General features: G+C 38.7%; 1 long non-coding RNA gene across 5 annotated transcripts in view; it reads left to right on the plus strand.

The window, feature by feature from the left end:
* The window catches only part of LOC122237345, an 84,773-nt gene that overhangs the window by 32,093 nt on the left and 34,643 nt on the right, over positions 1-18,037 (plus strand). For 4 of the 5 annotated variants that reach the window (XR_006215780.1, XR_006215781.1, XR_006215783.1 and 1 more), the window contains 3 exons: positions 303-422; positions 12,194-12,612; positions 12,712-13,224. This is a non-coding gene — a long non-coding RNA (uncharacterized LOC122237345). The remainder of the gene's footprint in view (positions 1-302; positions 423-12,193; positions 12,613-12,711; positions 13,225-18,037) is intronic. The other variant, XR_006215782.1, reaches the window with a different exon arrangement.

Raw genomic sequence — 18,037 nt, forward strand, 5'->3', positions numbered from 1 at the left:
AAGGACCTGGGATGAAAAAATTACCACAGGTTATGGTCTATGTTCTGTGAAATATTACTTTGCAGAATATTGCCTGTTGCCACCCCAATGCCCTCCCTCAATTTTGAAAAGTAAACTGCAGATTATACTAACGTTAACAATTACAGTAGTAAGCTTTGTTTCTATCTTTGTTTCATATATCATGAATTAAAAAATAACTGAACTTGTCCACACCAGCATTTGGAAGCATATTCTCATTCATTAATCTCATTTTTTAATCATTGAGCCAAAAGTAGCCAAATCACTCTCTCCCTTCTTCTCAGGCTGGATAGTGAGAATAAATAAGCAGGTGAGGCTGCTCTACCACTGAGCCTCCCCACACTCCACTCGTCTTCCAGCCTTGCAGGAGAGGGACTGATGGAGAGTAAGCTTTGCTCAGACAGGTAAGTACTAAAGGATGGAAATCCCTGCATGTATGTCCGGCTCCACTTGGGGCCCTGACTTGCTAGCTCAGAAGACAATCTGCAATCTAACTCCACCTGATTTGACTCCTGCTATAAGAAACAGAAATATTCCAGACAATAAGAATTTAGGAGCAAATTAGGCTTAGCGCAGGGGAGGTCATTAGTATTTCATGACACCCTGGAAGAATACCCAGATGTTAAGAATACTCTATCTTGAAGCCAAGGGTAAGAGATTCTAGGGAATAAGCAATTGATACTATGACCATCTCTACTGTTTATCTAAATAACCTAAATAAATAAACCACTTCCTCTTCTTTCTGTTTGTGCTTTTTCCTTCCTTTCCTTTTTTTTTTTTTTTTGTTGTTGTTGTTGTTGTTGTTGTTGTTTGGTTTTACTTTCTGGTTGTCAAAGAATATTTGATTCATTTGAAACATCTGGTGGAATGGGAAAATTTAAGCTAGGTTGTCAGCTCATAAGTCATTCTAAATACACAAAAAAGTTATATTTCTTCCCTTATTGTCCTAGTCCCTTCACACTGCTATAACAAAATGCCACAGACTGGGTGCCTTATAAACAATAGACAGCTACTTCCCACAATTATGGAGTCTGGAAGTCTGAGATCAGGGTGCCAGTAAGGTTGGGTGAAGGCTGTCTTCCAGTTTTAGGCTGTCAACTTCTTGTGTCCTCACTTAGGGAAGGTAGAAGGGAGTTCTTTCAGACCTTGTTAAAAAGGGCATTAATCCCATCATAAGGACTCCTCCTTCATGACCTAATCACCCCACCAAGGGCCCAGCTTCTAGTATCATCACCTTGGGCATTAGGATTTCAGCATATGATTTTGGGGCAGACACAAGCATTCAGACCATAACACTCATCTTCACTTCACAGTGCTTTATTTTCCTAAGTTATTTACATCAAAAAATGGAATAGGGGCACCTGGGTGGCTCAGTCGGTTAAGTATCCGACTTTGGCTCAGGTCATAATCTCACAGTTCGTGAGTTTGAGCCCCACATCGGGCTCTGTGCTGACAACTCGGAACCTGGAGCCTACTTCAGATTCTGTGTCTCCCTCTCTCTCTGCCCCTGTCCTGCTCATGCTCTCTCTCTCTCTCTCTCTCTCTCTTTCTCTCTCTCTCTCTCTCTCTCTCTCTCTCTCTCTCTCTCTTTCTCTCTCTCTCTCTCTCTCTCTCTCTCTCAAAAAATGAATAAACATTAAAAACTTCTTTAAAAAATGGAATAAAGACAGGATTTTAAAACCTTCCTAGAATTAGCCAATTGAACAAATAACTGATAATTCAGTGCTTATTTAAGAAATTGATTCCTGTCGTACTCCTTAAAAATACCCTGAAACCTTGCCACATAATAACATCCTCCAAAAAAAAAAAAAAAAAAAAATCAATGTTCATAGGCATAATGAAAATAAATATATTTATTACTCAGAATGAATCAATTCTATGAATTGCATGTAGCTTTGTGGCTCCTGCCATTCCCACTTGAAGAATAGTGATCAAGGAATGACAATCAAGGATGTAAAGGGAAAGGGCATTTTTAGATGATCCATGACTCAGAAATCAGTCCTCATCAATGGTGTGGGCATGTGTGATTCAGTTAAGCACTCTGTACCTAGTCTATAAAATCTGCAAAATCATAATTTCCAAACTACTAATTGCCTTTCCTAAATTTTATGACAGAAATTAGGTGCTATAGTTTGCAATTTAAGGCTTTGAAAATGTTTCTATATGTATTCCTTACAAGGCCAGGCCCTACCTCATTTTCAACATTGTAAGATGGGCCTCTGTTATGAGAAGGCAAAACTTGAAAGAAACAGGTCAATGCATTTTCAGCCCTCTGTGTCTGTGCCGTTTTCCAGGTGACTTTGCTATTCCTCCCATCAGGATTTAGAGTTTATTTTCCCACCCCATGATTATGAGTTTGGCCATTTGCTTTTTTGGGCCAATGGAATACTAATGGGTATGATGCAAGAGGAAGCTTGAAAATCTGGGCTTGCTTTGTTATGCTTCTGCCATCACAATGAGAAAGATAGGCCCAGCTAGCCCATTGTCCTAGGAGGAAGGTGAGAGTCACATGGAGCCAAACCCAGTCATCTCATTAAGCCCAGCCAAACTAGCTGTCTTACAGCTCATGCCCAGACACACAAGTGAGCCCAGTCAGGATCAGAAGTAGGCCAATTTAGCTGAATTCAAACACCAGAGAAATAAATATATAGAGTTGTATGCCCCAATCACACAATTTTGGCACTAGCTAATGGCCACAGTTCTTAAAAATATGTGAAAGGGAAGAGGAGTAAGTTTGGCTTCTTGGAAAGTGTTAATTCTCCTAGACATTAAGAGTTATTTATTAAACCAAAAAATGTAAAGGCGAAAAAAAAAACTGTAAAGGTAACTTACCCCCAATATATAAACTACATATTCGGTGGGGCTTATTTCATAATATTATAAAAGTAATAGTGGTCAAATATAATACTGCTGAAATAGATGAAAACTTTATTTTTTTATCATAATGCTGCATGTCTGTTTGAAGGTATACATCTGTGTGTCATGAGGAAGGCAGAGAGTAATTACCATCTGACAATGCATTACTGTCCAGGTATTCATGTGAGCATTCTGTAATGCATCAAAACTATTTTTGTTTCATTAATTTATTAATTAATTTTTAGCTCAAATAATGAATATGTACATTGTACACAGTTCTACTGATTATACAGACAGCAAACTTACTTATTCCTTTTTTCCACAGATCCTAATAACCTATTTTGCATACTTTAAAGAAGCCCCTGTAGCCAACTATGGTAGTCATCTAAACATAGTAGGATGATTAAATCAGTTAAAGTAACATAGTTAAAATAAAATTTGGTAGTAAATTGTGTAAGAAATGTCTTGATTTGTACTACAGTTTGAAAATTGGAAGAAAAAATATTATTAAAAAGTTACTTTATTATATATTAGCAAAATTCTGCTTATAACTGCAACACACTAATTCTTAGAATGAAGAAGGACAGATTCAAATATTGGTTGGGATTTTTGTTTAAAATATTTCCAACAAAATTATGAGATGCTAAATACAATGTGGTATCCTGAATTGGATCCTGGAACAGACAAAAAATTGGAAAAATTGGTGAAATCTGAAAAGCTGGAATTTAGTTAAAAGTAATGTGTAAGTGTCAATTTCTTAGTTTTGACGAATGTATCCTGGTAAGTTAAGAACTGACATTAGGGGAAACTGGTAAGAGGTAGAGACAAGACCTCTGTATTATAGTTGCAACTGTTCTATAAATCTAACATATTCCAAAATTAAAAATGTACTTCAAAATTGTTGGATGTCATGACATAACCACAAAGAGATTCATTTGTGCAGAAATATGTGAAGACTGTACCAATTTTCCCAAGGGCCTCTCTTAGTCCCTTGAGACAAATCTTTCTCTTTTAAAGCACCTATCCTATCATAATTCTTGTAGATTCTCTCCTCTTTAATGATAACTAGTCTAACTCTGCCAGTCCTCATTTGTCCATGACTTTCCATTTTTTCCATCACTTTGCTCAACTAAAATATAGCATCCTTTGCAATATTTGTGATTGCACTTTGTAGTCAACCTGCTTTTCCCACACTGGGCATTTGGAAGGTGAGAGTAAGTGGGGAGAGAGAGATGTTTGAGGGAAGACTAATTTTACAAGTTTGTTTGTTTATTTATTTTAAATAAAATATTCAACCTCATAACTGTAGGAATACAGATAATTAATGTTGGGAAGGCAGGGAACCCTGTATCTTCACTTTTCCTACACTGTAAGTACATTAAAAAATTAAGGAAACAAAATAGCCAATGAGAATTGGCAAACAATGAAAAAAGGAAAAGTTCCCAACAGAGAAATAAACAAGGAATACAAACTGTATTTAGAGATTTTCTTCCATGGAGCATGATGTCATGACCGTGAGAAGCATGTGACCTTAATGACTAAATCCCTCTCTCCCACAGTCTGTGGCTTCCCAGGAGGCAGGAATTTACATAGGCAAAAAGAAGTCACAACACAGGCCCATACCCAATTATAACGTGGTTCCCCAAACATGCTTATGTTAATTTTTTTCCGATTGTCACAAAAGATTAGACCATTAAAAATGCTAATTCTCACAGAATTTGAGTCCAGGAAAATTTGTCTTTGGACCCCAACTTGAGACACATTGCTTTAAGAGTTTGGGGGCGGGGGGGGGTGCCTGGCTGGCTTAGTCCCTAGAGCATGCAACTCTTGATCTCAGGGTCATGAGTTCAAGCCCCATATTGGGCATAAAGCTTAGTTTAAAAAAAAAAAAAAAAAAGTAGACAAAACTCAGTGTGGTATAATGGTACAAAGCACAACTATAAAGTTAGAATTCCGGGTGGTAACCTTAGCACAGAACTTCTGGCTGTGTGAACTTCTACAAGTTACTTTTCCTCTCTGTGCTTTAGTTCCCTCACCTGTAAAAGGAGATGATAATTGTAACATCGTCATAATTGGTTTGCAGGATTAGATGAGATAATCTATAAAAAGAAGGTAAAATTGCACCTGGCACTTGGTTCTTCCTACTCTGCCTTAGTGCTATATACACAGCCAGTCTTATGCTAAAGAGGAGGAAGCTGATTAAATTAAGTATTACAGAGCCTTTAAGATCCACTTACTTTGTTATTCTTTAAAGGTTTTACAGAGCTTCTGATAACACTATTTTTGCTTTTCTTCACACAGTGGGCAGCTCCCTTCCTATCCACACTATCCCTTTAGTTCCCAAGAGGAAGCTATGTTATATGCAGATAAAAGTACCAATTCATTACTGGCTCAATTCAATCATAATCATATTGTCAACTTTACAAGATGTTAATTACGGAATAAGAGACAATTGGTTGTGTTTTACGAGGCTGTGCTGACATGCCTAGTATGCCCAAGTGAGTGAGCCAGGAGGTTGAAATGCAAGTGCTTTGGGCCGCTCCTCACTGTGCATTAATGGCTCAATTAAACACACCTTAAGGGAGCATTTCTTATTGCATTGTGGATGTTTAGTAATTTGTTTTGTTTGGAGATTTTGCCCTGAGCCAGTCCTCTGAGGCTGAAGGAATTCTAAAGCTGTATTTCCAAACATGTTCCAATGTTACCTGGAAAATCTTTCACTGCAGTCTGTGGCCTTGATTCTTCTCAAGACCACTGAGGAGCAGGGTCATTTTTAAAGCACCTCCACAACCACCCTTATAACTGATTTGGACCAAACAAACACACTTGAAGAAATGCTAGAGTGTCTTATTTCTTCACAAAGGATCCCATCTCTACTATTTCAACATTTATGTGAACATTTTCCCACTTTTCTTTGCTCTCTAGAGCATCATTGGTTCAGATCTCATGGCTGAAGTTCACACAGAGATTCACTATAGTCTTTTTTTTTTTTAATATAAAGCAACAAAAATATAGTTCCAGGTCAATGTTTCCAATATCGGCTCCTTTTTAAAATTAATAGCTACATAATCAAAGCAAAATGTCATTTTTAAGGAGAAAAAAATAGTGTGAAGTTCTTGTGATCTTAAATAATTGTGTTCACTACTTAATAAGTATTTGGACTTGAAACTTTTCCTTACCTGTCATGTGTAATTGTTGCTCTGTCTTAACCCTGGCATCACACTCTGTTCCGGATTCCTCACCCTTCTTCAAGGAACAGGAGGGGACATTCACAGTAGAAAAGACTTCTTGACTTTGCCCTATATTCTCCACCCCTCTAGAAGGGGACAATGTTGAAGTGTCAGTACTAAAAGCAAAACATAAAATAGATGTTTGAAACAGCAAAAATAAGATGTTTAAGAAGCATAATTAGAAGCAATGACTCCACAGTACTTCTAGTTCCCTGTCTCAAAGTCATTAGTCCTTAAAGCTTGATAACTACACAAAGAACCCACCAGATACGGCAAAGAACCAGAATCTCACATATTAACTCACATCAAGCCCTCACAGAACCTTTAAGAGCCTTATTCTTGGCATCTCATTTATTGAGCACTGACTATAAGCAGAATCTTCTGCTACAATACCCTGTGTGGTGAGAAGCATGGAAATGCTTTGCAAATGTCCTCTTTCCTTCTCTGATATTCACAAAACAAGATGATAAATCCATCTTGGTACCACTCTTGGAACTTGTCTACAAGGGACCCTCAGGAATATGTTCTGTTTTTCTCAGTGGTTCTTCAGAGTTCCCATCTCTTCAAGCTTTAGTGTCTAAGTCCTACAAGTGGTTGCTTGAAAGACCTGATCATTTCATTTCTACCTAAGAACTAAAAATATCTTCACCGGTTATAAACCCAAACCTGTTGAGTCAATGGCTAGATTAAGTAGCCCCATCAATAGAATATCATGCTTCATTTCAATATACTTTCTAAAAAGCTGTTATCTTTTCACTTGGAAGTCTATCATAAAAAATATATATAATAATCTTGAAAAGAAAGAAAATTAACTGAACAATTGACCAGGATATATTATAAAAATAGGTAGAGTAACATTTGTTTAGAGAAAAAGTATTCTGTATTTAGAAAAGAGAACAAACACCCCATTTGTCTCATTTGATTTTCTTTCAAGGTCTAGCTAAAATTCTCTAAAGAACATAGTTGTTTTGTTTTTTCTGCAACAGAACAATAGGTAGCCCACAAAGTTAATATTCATGTATACAGTTTATTATAAAGGAAGCTTTAAACATTGCCATCACCATTTTGTGGATTGAAAAACCTAGCCACATACAATTTAGATCCTATGACCTGTCCTTAGTCAAAATGCATAATACTAAAGCGACTTCTTCCCGAGGGCAAAATGCATTCCACTCAGTGCTCTGTACTGCTCTTTCTGGTAGATTTTCTGGAACGCACACATCTAGGCAGCTCAGAGTCCCAAATCCTAGACAATTAAATGCATCCTTTACTTAAATAGTAGACAAATGCACATGAACTTCTGTTTACCGCTGGACCACAAATTAAAAATAAAAGAAAAAGGAGAAAAAGGAAGAAAACATTTGGATATGTCTAGCTTTGACAGTTCAATTAATATTGGAATTATTCTTAATCTACCCATATACCACTTAGTCCCTTAGGTCCTTTTTCTCTTCTTTCTTTCTGTTCTTTTTTCAAGAAATAAACTCAAAATAGCTCATCACAATAGCAATGACTACGTGGTTGGGAAGAAGGAGCCCAAGTTTGATGTTGCTTTGTTTTTAACAGAATGGAAAAAAAAATCCTAAACCCAAACCTTGTAATTCAACCCAACTTGTTGCTACCCTCTGATTAAAGCATTTTGTAAAATAACAGATAGGAAGCTGAGATGTGCATTGAGATAAAGATGGTTAACATAGATCAAAAGGAATTGTACATATGTCAGTTAGATTAAGTGACAGGATGTGGGGAAGTGGTAGGTCCCATATCCAGTTACTTTATGCACGAGTACATTTGCTGAATACAGGTACTCTAATAGGCTAGCCACACATAGACGGAAACCAGGGAGATTAATAGTAAGCAATCTATAATGGTTAGAGTGTTTGTTCTGGTATGGATCCAAGACCACATTTCTCCTAATTAGTAATATTACTGTAATTTTTTATAACTGTCTATCTTGCCCTGCTCAGAATAGTAAATTATCTTTGAATCTTTCATCTGACATTTCTGAGGGGGTCAGCCTTATGTTGTGAGTACTCTATATACCGCATACATAAACTTAGTAATTATAGATATTTCCCCAACCAATTAGAAGGAAAAATATTTAAAATATTCTCCTCCGGCCCCTAAAAAATTCTATCTAGGGCATTCTAGGAGACAAAAGGGACAAGTAATATAAAATAATGTCAAAATCAATGGAGCCCAGAAAAGAATACTTAGTTGATTTTGAGGTGAAGTGGGATTGGGGAGAAGAGAGGATAAGAAGCAGGAATAGTTTACTTGCTAAGTAAAATGGAAAAGTCATACAAGGATTATTTTTCTGGAAGGGTGAGTTACAACAGATGAGTATTGCTTAAGACCACAGTTAATGCCACATATTTCTTTGGGATGCCATTCATATATTACTATTCATAATGAAGGTGATCTTGGCTAATCAAGGCCAGGATATAAATCAGAGAAATTAAAAACCCATGTTAGGGAAATTCTATGGGGTTTAATAAATGAATTGCTTCCTTACTGAATGTAGTCACTAAGATCTAAAATTCTAGACCTGGAAAGGCCTTCTTGTTTAACTTTATGAGACCTTACTAACCCCAGTTTAGTTACAAACAAATCAAATCACCCGTTAGCTAAAACAATTGCATACCCTTAATAATCCAACAGGCCAGGACTAGGATGAGGGGAGTGAGGCACTTGCCTCAGGCACAAACTTAAAAGGGGCCAGGTGAAGGAGTTGCCAAAGCCTCAGTAGTCAAGATAAATAATATTTCAACTTTGTATACCCAAATCCCTTCCCTGTTGAATCCTATCTTTATTTAAAATTTTGTTATATTGTTCATCATAGATTTTTTTTTGCATTGACTTTGTTTTTTTTTAAATATTATTTATCTTGATAACTGATATTTTTCGGGACTTAAATTTTGTACCCTAAGGCAACTACTTAACTCACCTCACACTAGTCCTGGACCTGTAAACCCATTCCACTATTTACATAATTTCAGACTCAGAAATTTCTTTCTTACGTCTAACTGAGGGTTTCTCAAACTTGGCACTGTTGGACATTTTGGGGCCAGATAATTCTTTGTTAGGGGGACTGTCCTGTGAATTATAGGATGTTTAGCAGCATCCCTGGCTTCAACCCACTAGATGCCAGTAACGCCTCCCTTCCCTTTCCACCAAAAATGTCTCCAAATTAATCCTGGTTCAAAACCATTAATCATCCCAAAGTCTCTCATGCTAAAAACCACCCCATATCTTCCTGTTATGTCCTCAGTAAAGATAGAAAGCAGCTTTTCATCATCCTGTAAATAACCCCAAGAGATTCTTTGCTTTGTAGAGTGTGTGTTTACTTTATAATCTGATTAGAGTGATGATAATCATGTTAGTATGTCTAGACTTACCAAGGTCAAACCTCTGGCCTCTGTAAGGTTTATTTGTGTCTAGTATCTGACATCTCAGTGGGCCACTTGGCAATCTGAAGCAGTAGCTTCTTCCAGAAGTTCCAAGATGTCTTGTAATTATAACCCCTTTGTCAAACTGCAAACTCAGCTCCCTCATTGAATTAGGACAGAGAGATTAGTTACACCCAACCACATTTCATTCTCTTCAAAGTGAATTTCATTTTGGAATTTATCAATAACCTTTATGTAAGCTATCATATCTTCTTCCATATCAGAAACTAAGATTCTAATGAGTCAGATTATATTAAATAATTCAGCAATTCAACTTCCTCTGTGATCTTAGTTTCATAAGTACTACAGTTTGGGGAAGCCATTTTGCATGTAATGAGCAGGAAAGATATTTAGTATTTTTTCTTATTATTATTCAAAGGCTAAATTCATTACAAATGTTTTAGAATTAGACCTGGAAATCAGAGTTAGACCTGGACATCAAATTTACTTGGAAGGTAAAAATCCATTTCTGGATTCTAGTAGAGTAGCAACATACTGAAAATTCCCCATGCAATTCATCCATGCAAACTGCAATATGAATCATAAATAGGTAGTCAGATAGATGAGCTAGAAATCATTCTTCCCAATGATACACAATCTGCCACCTTCATCCTCTACTCAGTTTAACTTTCATAAAATTCTGGGCACGTGTGGGATTTTTTTTTCCAGGTAGGAATATAGGAACCTATATGCAAGATAATGGGTTTGGATATTATACCAGCCAAGTGTCTTGGCTACAAGCAACAGAAACTAACTCTGGCTGACTTAGTGGGGAAAAAAAGGGGAAAAAAGATTATATATATTTGTTACTGAGTTATTAAATAATTCAAAGAACATTCTGAAAAGATTTGAACCAGGCTAGAAAAGGAGACCAAACAAGGGAGCCAGGCAGCAAGTGGATCCCAGCCAAGAGCACACCACTTAACCAATGCGGTGAGGAATCCACCACCACCGCCCCTACCACTGAACAACAAACAGATGCTGCAGGTCACTCAGTAGCCACAGACACTGGATTTGGATGGCACTCCTCCTGCTACCAACATTTCGATGCCTCTGGATCAAAGTCACCAGCTCCCAGTTCAAAGTCACCAGCAGGTGCATCTGTGTTGTCAAGCCTGGGTCAAGTGCCTGCATCCTAGCTGCAAAGGAGGCTGGGACAATGTCTGAACTTTTCAGCTTTTAAAGTGGCAGGCAGGCAGCCAAGAAAATAACAGCTATCCATTATAGATATGATATAGGGTGGTAACTAATAGTAACAGATGAAATCTTGGGCTCTGGAGTCGGATTATCTGAATCTGAATTTACGCTCTATTACTAGCTACGTGACCTTGGGCAAATTACTTAAATCCTTAATCATTTCTATTTCCTCACCTTTACGACAGACCCTTGTGAGGCTTAAATAAAACCATCCATGTAAAATTGCCTAGCATGGTATATGTTACATAGTACTTCTATATATTTATATTCATGTGTGTGTATGTATGCCAGTATGCAACACTGATAACAAAGATAGAGCTTTCTTTAAAATATCTCAGACTTTTCATTTAGTTTAATGCAGGACAAGGTAACTAAACTTAACTTTGATTTCCCCTACCCCTCCACTTAAAGCATACATGATCTAGCAGAGCAAAACGAATGAAAAAATCATCATAATCCAACATATGCTAGAGAGCATAAAAATGGAAATTCAAAGAAGGACAAGATTAGTTTTGTCTGGGGAGCTAGGAAAGTCATTATAGAAGGAACTTGACAGGGAACGTGAAGAACAGATAATGAACTTCTTTAGACAGTAGAGGGAGGACTTCTGCCAGGCAGTGAGAATACTCTCAGCACAGCTGTGTAAGTGCATGGTCTGCCTGGGAAATGGGAAGAGTTGGTAAGGACAAGAGCAAGGGATTGGATTGATGGGAAGGTAGAAAAAATGATGTACTGAGAAAGACAGACTAGGGCCATATTGTTAAAACCATACCAGACCTGACCAAAGGCCCTGGCAATGTGTCACATCATTGAGATCAGTATCTTAGGTGATTCTTTATTCCTGGTAACATTTTTAGTTCATTATGTAGAACTAAATCAACTAAGGCTGACTTAAGCAAAACAATGGAATAGGCAGAGTTTGTCCCAGACTTTCCTTTTGTTGAGTCTCCCTTTCCCTCTTAACCTCTATCCCAGGTCCCCAGGGCCATTTGGAAAGTCTCTGCCTGTACATCACAACCTATGTAATGCTGCCAGAGGCTTTAAGCCTTTACTAGTGCTCCCAGCTCCATGCCTTGTCATTCTTCTTCCTTCTCCACACTTGTCAGAGCCCCGGTTTGTTTAATTGACAAGACTGAGAATGTGCTAAACAGATAAGCCAGTTTCAACTGCAGTTCTGGTCCACAGCTCTTCCTCATAACACATTGCCCTAATAGTTGCAGTGGGCCCCCAGAAACAATAGGAGCAGTTCTCCACCTTCAGTTTCTGTTAGCTGCTAGATCTACATTTTACCAACCTCTCCATCTCCCACCCCCAGCTACAGTTAGAGCATGTGCTCTAATAAGGACAGAAGCTCTTTTATAGCCCACAAAATTTGTAGGAAAGCTCAAACAGTATTGTTCTAGAAAGTCTGATATGAGTGATTGCTTCCTCATTTCTTTTCAGGAAATAGAAGCAGCTCTGGGCTGAGGACTCAATCTGCTCTTCCTTTCTGGATGTAGAGTTTGGGCTCAACTTCTCCAAGACCATTAACCCAGTAATCTGAGCTCAGTGGCTCCAGCATCCACATGACTGGAAACAGAAGGGTTTCGCCTCTTGCTGTTGGAGGGGTTTAACACACTGTGGAGCTTAGTGGATTTCTTTCAGGTTTTATTTCAGCTGCCAAGAGCCCAGGGACTCAAGCATTTTAAAAAGCTCAAGGAATGTCAGAGAATTGAGAAGGGACCCAGGGAATTGGTGTTTGCTGAGCTATTGCTGGTGTGCCTGGGATGGAGACCAAGGAGGCCTAGAGGTGTGGCCCATCCTGAAGATCTGGCTGAGAGGGCTTTGTGCTGCAGGTCTAGCCTCTTTAGTAATCTTCTCTGGTAAGACACAAGGGATGGATAAAAATGAGCAATTATACTTGAGACAGATCCGTTCCTTCAGTGGCAATATATTTTCCTCACATGCTTTTCTCTTCACAGCAAGCAAATGCATGTGGAGCCAGTGACTATGAAGTCGGTCATATTAAATTTACTCAGTTTTCTTCAAGTCTTCAAGCGTGAAGCGTTGCAAACCTTCATATGTACACTAGGGAAAGAAAGGAAGAAAAAAAAGAATTCCACCGCAAGGCCTAAGGAAAAGGCTGTGGAAAGAAAACAGCAAGATAAAGCAACACAATTTCAAATCTTAATCTCCTGAAATGGTGCCTTTAAAGCCGCACTTTCCACATTTCTGAGCGGAGCCCGTCAAAACTCCGTGTCAAATCATGTTATAACCTTGCTTCTTATCTGTTTGTGATAGCTTTCAAGGGCCAGTAATTCCCCCATATGTGGCAGAAAAGTTGATAGTAGAGATTTGCGCACTTGACTAAGCTTCCTGCATTGCTTTTTGTGCAGTGCTGGTGAAGGACAGAGATTTGTTCTCCCTTTCAGAACTAAACATGCAACTGCCAACGACACAGTCAAGAAGCAAACCAGAATCACTCACTTGGTCAGGTAATCTACAGAACGATGACTTAATATTATATATACTCTCTTCTTTTGTCCAGTAAAACACATAGATAGGTAGAATGCCCCTGCCTTTTTTCAAGTAAAAATTAACAGACAAGACCCCATTATTGAGGGAGTGCTTTTTGGTACCCTCTCCCCAGATGCCCTCCTTTGGCACACCTGTCCCATCACCAGGCCTGTAGTTCTGGGTGCCAGCTGGCTCCTGGGGTGAAGACAGTGTCAGGGGCTCAGGAAAGGAAACCATAACACCAGTGGAGACCATAATGTCTGTGGAAAGATTGTGTCATCTGCCTTGGGAAGGGTGGGAGACAACTCACTTTATTTCCTTCTCTATCCACCTAGTGGCACTGACTTCCTGAGGCTTAAACAGGAAGAAGCAGGTGTGACTAGATCTGAGAGATCATGACCTGAGCCAAAGTAGGATGTTCAACCAACTGAGCCACCCAGGCGCCCCTAGTTTTCTTTTTTTGTTTGTTGTTGTTGTTGTTGTTGTTGTTGTTTTTAATAAAGAACAGCTTTCTTTATTTAGATAGACAACATTCTGAAACAAAACCAAAATTAGTTCCTCTTGGCAAACTAATATACTTTCTTGTATTAGGCATGATATCTATTGTTCCCTTTTTTCCTTGACTGTCCAGAGACTCAAAGCTGTATTTTGTGCTTCCTTTGATTTTTTAAGTTGTTGTTTTTGTTTTTTTAATAAGCTCTATGCCCAACTTGGTGCTTGAACTCATGACCTTGAGATCAAGAGTCATATGCTCTACCGACTGAGCCAGCTAGGCACCTCCCTTTGATTTTTTTGACACAGTGATCTCCCACTCCTTCCCATCCCTTTCCTCTCCTAACACACATACACACACACTTACCTGGTAATCTATAAAGATGTAGCATAGATAACATGTGTGTAATACTGATTAAATGTTTCAGAATTCTTAAATTCTTAAGTATTAATATGTGCCAAGGTCCTATTTTTTATTTTCTTCTGTTTTATGTATTTTCATCTAAAACCTACTGGATGTCTGAACTCAATAGAAAGAACCATTATATAGAATTTATATATAAATTATATTTATAGAACCATATATAGAATTTATATATAAATTCTAAATTCTGTGAATTCTAAAGGTATCCTAATTCTAAAACATGTTATTATTCTCATTTTAAGGACCTAAAATATTTCCCCTTTAAAGTTTTTTGGTTTTGTTTATGGTTTTGTTTTTCTTTCTTTTTTCCCCCCCACTCACTACCATCTCTGTCTGCAAGCCAAGATTATGAAAAGAGATGATATACTTTAGGAAGGGGCCATAGATTCAAAATTAATCTCTACCAAAGTTAATTCCTGCATAAATTAAGCTGAATATGTTTTCCAACACCATAAATTAAACGTAATAGGTATAAATAAAACATGAACTCAGGTTTCCTCATTTATAACTTCAGATCTATGACACTTCAGCATGGAAAAGGGCAAAGTTGGTTTTGTTTTTTCTCTTTTTTTTTAGAGCTGTTGGGTTAGCCATCTCAAAGATTGTAGTAGATATTGTAAAATCGAATAGAGTTCCTCTCTATGGCTGAAAAAGCTAATAATCAGAAGCCCACAGAAAAATCCCTTCTGCATACCTATGCAAAACATGATGACCCTCTTCCTGGGACCAACAAACCAGTAGAATTGCCAGGGAAGATTTGAGAATGGAGTGGAGAGGAACCCACAGCTCTGGGGATTAGGAGATTTGTTCTGCATGAAGCACATGGCCAGCTGTTGGCTTCAGGTTATTCTATGGCTACAATTCAGTTCTTGGAGAATCCATGAGGAGGGATGAAAATAAGATGTCAGGAGATCTAGTTGAGAACTAACATGTAGTGGGCATTGGGGTGCACCTCATCACCTTTACTTGGCCAGTATACCCACTCATCAGCAGTGTGAATGTCCCCTGATAATAGCCTTGCCTGGGAAATTATGCCCCATCCACCCTCCCACCAAGGCTAGGGCAGCCCACAGCCAATGAGAGCACAAGGGGCCAGCCTCCTCCTCCCTGTTCTGTCTTGAGGCTTATACTCCAGCACTACGTTGTCCAAATGCAGTAGACATTAGCAGTATGTAGCTCTTTAAATTAAATTAAATTAAGAATTAAGTTTGACAGTTATGCTAGCCACATTTCAAATGCTCGTTGGCTATATGTAGCTAGTGGTAACTATACTGAGCAGTGCCAATTACATAGAACATTCCCAACATAGCAGTAACTTTTATTGGACAGCATGGCTCCAGAGACTACCCACCATGGATCAGGCCAAGGTTAGATTTCACCTAGGCAATGCTCATGCTCAGATCACTCCCCTTCCTTATCCTGCTTCCTTGTCTTCCTGCCTCTAATTATCTACCTACCTACCTACCTGTCTATCTAAAGAGCACTGCCTTAGTAAATCATGTGTACCCAAGTCCCTGTGTCAAGCTCTGCTTCTAAGGAATTCTATCCAAGACACCATTTATATTGATTTCAGCTTTAGGCTCACTGTAAACCAGCTAAACATTTATATATGGAAGGCTTAGATTTCCTTATCTTAAAAGATATGCCTGTATGCTTGTTTTCTAAATAAGGACTCATAGTGTCAGTGGGCCAGGTTTTCATAAAAGGAAAAGGGCTCTGGGAATGAAATGAAGTAGTCTTAAATCCCTCAAGATTGTGACTGAGGACTGAGTCTCTGCAGGTGGCATGCAATGCTCAGATTGGGGGTGGAGGCTCCCTGAGGAGTTCTGATAGATTTGAACACTAAGTGCCATTGTTGTGAAAGCAGAATACCTGATTGAAGGTAGAAGACAAGCCATGGTCTCAATGTCAACTTTTACATCCTTAACAGGAACTAAATGTTAAATAGAGAATATTAATTGATCCCCTCCCTGTTATTTACCAGATCTTGCTCTATGTCACCTGTCATGCACCATTGCCTCCACTTAAGTCTTCCCTTTGAGTCTGCAAAGGGGTGGTTTCCTCTTCCTGACTATTTCAGCACTGCTCTGTCCAGTAGAAATACAACGCAAGCCACACATGTAATTTAAATTTTTCTGGTAGTCACATTTTTTTAAAAAAAAGAAACACAGGGTTCCGGGGTGGCTCAGTCGGTTAAGCATCCGACTTTGGCTCAGGTAATGATCTCTGGGTTTGTGGGCTCGAGCTCCACTTCTGGCTCTGTGCTGACAACTTGCAGCCTGAAGCCTGCTTCGGATTCTGTGTCTCACTCGCTCTCTCTGCCCCTCCTCGACTCGTGCTCTGTGTGTGTCTCTCTCTCTCAAAAACAAACATTAAAAATTTAAAAAAAAAAAAAAAAGAAACAGGTGAATTTAATTTTAACAAAAGATTTTACTTAGCCCCAATATATCCAAAATATTATCATTCCAACATTTAATCAGTATAAAAACTTATTAATGAGGGGTGCCTGGGTGGCTCAGTCAGTTAAGCGTCTGATTGTGGATTTCAGCTCAGGTTATGATCTCGTGGTTCATGAGATCGAGCCCCTCATCAGGCTCTGTGCTGACAGCACAAAGAGTGCTTGGGAATCTCTCTCTTCTTCTCTGTCTCCTCCCTTGCACTCATGTGTGCGCTCTCTCTCTCTCTCTCTCTCTCTCAAAATAAATAAACTTTAAAAAAAACTTATTAATGAGACATATTACATTCTTTTTTTTCATATTAAGCCCTCAAGATCCAGTGTGCAGTTTGCACTTATACTACATCTCATTTTGGATTGGCTTTTTCAATTGCCTTTAGATTTTGTGCATATATTATCTATATAAAATTAAAGTATTACTTTAAAAAAAAAAAACTTTAATGTTTATTTGAGAGAGAGAGACAGAGTGCAAATGGGGGAAAGGCAGAGAAAGGGAGACACAGAATCCGAAGCAGACTCCAGGCTCTGAGCTGTCAGCACAGAGCTTGACACAGGGCTCCAGCCCACAAGCTGTGAGATCATGACCTGAGCCAAAGTCAGACACTTAACCGACTGAGTCACCCAGGCGCCCCTTTAAATTACTACTTTTTAAATGAGATTTTTTTTTTTTTAACGTTTATTTACTTTTGAGACAGAGAGACAGAGCATGAATAGGGGAGGAGCAGAGAGAGAGGGAGACACAGAACCTGAAACAGGCTCCAGGCTCTGAGCTGTCAGCACAGAGCCCGACGCGGGGCTCGAACTCACGGACCGTGAGATCATGACCTGAGCCGAAGTTGGACGCTCAACCGACCAAGCCACCCAGGCGCCCCTAAATGAGATTAGGAACAAAATTATTTAGGGGCGCCTGGGTGGCTCAGTCGGTTAAGTGTCTGACTCTTGATTTCAGCTCAGGTCATGATCCCAGGGTTGTGGGATCAAGCCACACATCAGGCTCCATGTCGGGCTCTTCACTGGGTGTGGAGCCTGCTTGAGATTCTCCCTCTCCCTGTCTCAAGCTCTCTCTGTTTCACTCTCTCTCTCAAAAATAAATAAAAATTAAAAAAAAAAAAAGAACAAAATAGTTTAGAACAAAAGCTTCCAAACAATTGAACACAGTTGTCGGCCTTGCAGGTCAGTTGTAATGACCAAATAAGATTATTCACGTTGATGCCCTGTACAGTCTGACACTTAGTAGGTATGAAATAAATCATATATAGGCTTGAAGTAAAATGTTAAAACTTACAGCTACCCTCATTAAGGTTTAAGAGACCCAATTTAATAACTAATTGGTTTAAAATCTAATTGGTTTAAGATTTTCCAACTGCAATGGTACTTTTCTTTGGAAGGAGCATGATGGTGGGGTTGGGGGTAGGGAAAG

This window comes from Panthera tigris, chromosome A3, assembly GCF_018350195.1.
Source record: "Panthera tigris isolate Pti1 chromosome A3, P.tigris_Pti1_mat1.1, whole genome shotgun sequence".
Classification (NCBI taxonomy): Eukaryota; Metazoa; Chordata; class Mammalia; order Carnivora; family Felidae; genus Panthera; species Panthera tigris.